Source organism: Natator depressus, chromosome 28 (genome assembly GCF_965152275.1).
Source record: "Natator depressus isolate rNatDep1 chromosome 28, rNatDep2.hap1, whole genome shotgun sequence".
Classification (NCBI taxonomy): Eukaryota; Metazoa; Chordata; order Testudines; family Cheloniidae; genus Natator; species Natator depressus.
In genome coordinates this window covers 8,568,848-8,573,847 of record NC_134261.1, presented here as the reverse complement: position 1 = coordinate 8,573,847, position 5,000 = coordinate 8,568,848, and the positions used below count along the sequence as shown (strand labels likewise).

The window sequence follows — 5,000 nt, the reverse complement described above, 5'->3', positions numbered from 1 at the left end:
GACGGGAATTAAGCCCGGAGCCCGGGGCAGGGCGACCCCGGACGGACGGGGGTATGCCGGCCCCTGCCCGCGGGGGCAGGCTCCGGGTTGACCTGGTGGCCGGAGGAGAATTAAGCCCGGAGCCCGGGGCAGGGCGACCCCGGACGGACGGGGGTCCGCCTGGCCCCTGCCCGCGGGGGCAGGCTCCGGGTTGACCTGGTGGCCGGAGGAGAATTAAGCCCGGAGCCCGGGGCAGGGCGACCCCGGACAGACGGGGGTCCGCCTGGCCCCTGCCCGCGGGGGCAGGCTCCGGGTTGACCTGGTGGCCGGACGGGAATTAAGCCCGGAGCCCGGGGCAGGGCGACCCCGGACGGACGGGGCTCCGCCGGCCCCTGCCCGCGGGGGCAGGCTCCGGGTTGACCTGGTGGCCGGAGGAGAATTAAGCCCGGAGCCCGGGGCAGGGCGACCCCGGACGGACGGGGGTCCGCCTGGCCCCTGCCCGCGGGGGCAGGCTCCGGGTTGACCTGGTGGCCGGAGGAGAATTAAGCCCGGAGCCCGGGGCAGGGCGACCCCGGACAGACGGGGGTCCGCCTGGCCCCTGCCCGCGGGGGCAGGCTCCGGGTTGACCTGGTGGCCGGACGGGAATTAAGCCCGGAGCCCGGGGCAGGGCGACCCCGGACGGACGGGGCTCCGCCGGCCCCTGCCCGCGGGGGCTGGCTCCGGGTTGACCTGGTGGCCGCTCGGGACTTAAGCCCGGAGCCCGGGGCAGGGCGACCCCGGACGGACGGGGCTCCGCCTGGCCCCTGCCCGCGGGGGCAGGCTCCGGGTTGACCTGGTGGCCGGACGGGGAATAAGCCCGGAGCCCGGGGCAGGGCGACCCCGGACGGACGGGGGTCCGCCGGCCCCTGCCCGCGGGGGCAGGCTCCGGGTTGACCTGGTGGCCGCTCGGGACTTAAGCCCGGAGCCCGGGGCAGGGCGACCCCGGACGGACGGGGGTATGCCGGCCCCTGCCCGCGGGGGCAGGCTCCGGGTTGACCTGGTGGCCGGTTTGCTTTCGGGCCACCAGGTCAACCCGCTGCCTGTATGGGGTTGACCTGGTGGCCGCTTTCCTTCCCGGCCACCAGGTCAACCCGCTGAATGTATGGGGTTGACCTGCTGGCCGCTTTCCTTCCCGGCCACCAGGTCAACCCGCTGAATGTATGGGGTTGACCTGCTGGCCGCTTTTCTTCCCGGCCACCAGGTCAACCCGCTGAATGTATGGGGTTGACCTGCTGGCCGCTTTCCTTCCCGGCCACCAGGTCAACCCGCTGAATGTATGGGGTTGACCTGCTGGCCGCTTTCCTTCCCGGCCACCAGGTCAACCCGCTGAATGTATGGGGTTGACCTGCTGGCCGCTTTCCTTCCCGGCCACCAGGTCAACCCGCTGAATGTATGGGGTTGACCTGCTGGCCGCTTTCCTTCCCGGCCACCAGGTCAACCCGCTGAATGTATGGGGTTGACCTGCTGGCCGCTTTCCTTCCCGGCCACCAGGTCAACCCGCTGAATGTATGGGGTTGACCTGCTGGCCGCTTTCCTTCCCGGCCACCAGGTCAACCCGCTGAATGTATGGGGTTGACCTGCTGGCCGCTTTCCTTCCCGGCCACCAGGTCAACCCGCTGAAAGTATGGGGTTGACCTGGTGGCCGCTTTCCTTCCCGGCCACCAGGTCAACCCGCTGAAAGTATGGGGTTGACCTGGTGGCCGCTTTCCTTCCCGGCCACCAGGTCAACCCGCTGCCGGCATGGGGTTGACCTGCTGGCCGCAGAGGGGCAGGCTCCGGGTTGACCTGGTGGCCGGACGGGGATTAAGCCCCGGCTCGGAGCAGGGCAAGCCCGGGCGGAGGGGGGTCCGCTTGGCCCCTGCCCGCGGGGGCAGGCTCCGGGTTGACCTGGTGGCCGGTTTGCTTTCGGGCCACCAGGTCAACCCGCTGAATGTATGGGGTTGACCTGCTGGCCGCTTTCCTTCCCGGCCACCAGGTCAACCCGCTGAATGTATGGGGTTGACCTGCTGGCCGCTTTTCTTCCCGGCCACCAGGTCAACCCGCTGAATGTATGGGGTTGACCTGCTGGCCGCTTTCCTTCCCGGCCACCAGGTCAACCCGCTGAATGTATGGGGTTGACCTGCTGGCCGCTTTCCTTCCCGGCCACCAGGTCAACCCGCTGAATGTATGGGGTTGACCTGCTGGCCGCTTTTCTTCCCGGCCACCAGGTCAACCCGCTGAATGTATGGGGTTGACCTGCTGGCCGCTTTCCTTCCCGGCCACCAGGTCAACCCGCTGAATGTATGGGGTTGACCTGCTGGCCGCTTTCCTTCCCGGCCACCAGGTCAACCCGCTGAATGTATGGGGTTGACCTGCTGGCCGCTTTCCTTCCCGGCCACCAGGTCAACCCGCTGAATGTATGGGGTTGACCTGCTGGCCGCTTTCCTTCCCGGCCACCAGGTCAACCCGCTGAATGTATGGGGTTGACCTGCTGGCCGCTTTCCTTCCCGGCCACCAGGTCAACCCGCTGAATGTATGGGGTTGACCTGCTGGCCGCTTTCCTTCCCGGCCACCAGGTCAACCCGCTGAATGTATGGGGTTGACCTGCTGGCCGCTTTCCTTCCCGGCCACCAGGTCAACCCGCTGAAAGTATGGGGTTGACCTGGTGGCCGCTTTCCTTCCCGGCCACCAGGTCAACCCGCTGAAAGTATGGGGTTGACCTGGTGGCCGCTTTCCTTCCCGGCCACCAGGTCAACCCGCTGCCGGCATGGGGTTGACCTGCTGGCCGCAGAGGGGCAGGCTCCGGGTTGACCTGGTGGCCGGACGGGGATTAAGCCCCGGCTCGGAGCAGGGCAAGCCCGGGCGGAGGGGGGTCCGCTTGGCCCCTGCCCGCGGGGGCAGGCTCCGGGTTGACCTGGTGGCCGGTTTGCTTTCGGGCCACCAGGTCAACCCGCTGAATGTATGGGGTTGACCTGCTGGCCGCTTTCCTTCCCGGCCACCAGGTCAACCCGCTGAATGTATGGGGTTGACCTGCTGGCCGCTTTCCTTCCCGGCCACCAGGTCAACCCGCTGAATGTATGGGGTTGACCTGCTGGCCGCTTTCCTTCCCGGCCACCAGGTCAACCCGCTGAATGTATGGGGTTGACCTGCTGGCCGCTTTCCTTCCCGGCCACCAGGTCAACCCGCTGAATGTATGGGGTTGACCTGCTGGCCGCTTTCCTTCCCGGCCACCAGGTCAACCCGCTGAAAGTATGGGGTTGACCTGCTGGCCGCTTTCCTTCCCGTCCACCAGGTCAACCCGCTGAATGTATGGGGTTGACCTGCTGGCCGCTCTGCTTCCCGGCCACCAGGTCAACCCCCTGCCGGTATGGGGTTGACCTGCTGGCCGCAGAGGGGCAGGCTCCGGGTTGACCTGGTGGCCGGCAGGGACTTCAGCCCCAGGGCCCCTGGCAGGGCGACCCTGCCCTTGTTCCCCAGAAAAGGAGAGAGCTGGCTCGCAGCGGGAAAAGCTGCCTACGGCACCTGGGATTCCCAGGCGGTCACCCATCCAAGTACTAGCCAGGCCCGGGACGGTTTACCTTCCGAGATCGGACGGGATCGGGGGCCTTCCGTCCGGTATGGCCGTAGGCACTCGGCTCCGGTCCGCCTCGTCCCCTTTCCCTTACTGACTCCCCTGCCTCGGGTGGGCCCGATCCTTTTTTCCGTTTTTTTTTTTCGCTCCGGAGGCTTCATGAGCCCCCCCCCAACACCCCTTTGGGGGTCGGTGAAAATTTTTTTTTCAGACTTCCAGGGGCCCGATCCTGGCCGCGGGCACCCGGCTCCGGGCACCCGGCTCCGGGCCGCCTCGTCCCCTTTCCCTTACTGACTCCGCTGCCTCGGGTGGGCCCGATCCTTTTTTCCGTTTTTTTTTTTCCGCTCCGGAGGCTTCGTGAGCCCCCCCCAACACCACTTTGGGGGTCGGTGAAAAAATTTTTTTCAGACTTCCAGGGGCCCGATCCTGGCCGCGGGCACCCGGCTCCGGGCACCCGGCTCCGGGCCGCCTCGTCCCCTTTCCCTTACTGACTCCCCTGCCTCGGGTGGGCCCGATCCTTTTTTCCGTTTTTTTTTTTTTCGCTCCGGAGGCTTTATGAGCCCCCCCCAATACCACTTTGGGGGTCGGTGAAAAAAATTTTTCAGACTTCCAGGGGCCCGATCCTGGCCGCCGGCACCCGGCTCCGGGCACCCGGCTCCGGGCCGCCTCGTCCCCTTTCCCTTACTGACTCCCCTGCCTCGGGTGGGCCCGATCCTTTTTTCCGTTTTTTTTTTTTTCGCTCCGGAGGCTTTATGAGGCCCCCCCTAACCGTTTTTGGGGTCGGTGAAAATTTTTAGTCAGACTTCCAGGGGCCCGATCCTGGCCGCGGCTTCGCAGGCTGGCCTGGGGGGGGGGCATCTCTAGCTCCGGCCGCGGACGGCGAGACGCTCGGCCACCAGGTCAGCCCGGAGGAAAAGGCTGAAAAAAATGTCTAAGTCCCCCCGGGACACCAGGTCAACCCGGAGGAAAAGGCTGAAAAAAATGTCTAAGTCCCCCCGGGACACCAGGTCAACCCGGAGGAAAAGGCTGAAAAAAAGTCTAAGTCCCCCCGGGACACCAGGTCAACCCGGAGGAAAAGGCTGAAAAAAATGTCTAAGTCCCCCCGGGACACCAGGTCAACCCGGAGGAAAAGGCTGAAAAAAAGTCTAAGTCCCCCCGGGACACCAGGTCAACCCGGAGGAAAAGGCTGAAAAAAAGTCTAAGTCCCCCCGGGACACCAGGTCAACCCGGAGGAAAAGGCTGAAAAAAAGTCTAAGTCCCCCCGGGACACCAGGTCAACCCGGAGGAAAAGGCTGAAAAAAAGTCTAAGTCCCCCCGGGACACCAGGTCAACCCGGAGGAAAAGGCTGAAAAAAATGTCTAAGTCCCCCCGGGACACCAGGTCAACCCGGAGGAAAAGGCTGAAAAAAAGTCTAAGTCCCCCCGGGACACCA

The 5,000-nt window shown here is 65.8% G+C and overlaps 1 non-coding gene across 1 annotated transcript; it reads right to left on the bottom strand.

Moving 5' to 3' along the window:
• Positions 1-3,507: 3,507 nt before the first annotated feature.
• On the bottom strand, positions 3,508-3,626 carry LOC141979054 (5S ribosomal RNA). Its single transcript, XR_012636485.1, has one exon. It is a non-coding gene; the product is annotated as a 5S ribosomal RNA (ribosomal RNA).
• Positions 3,627-5,000: the final 1,374 nt, after the last annotated feature.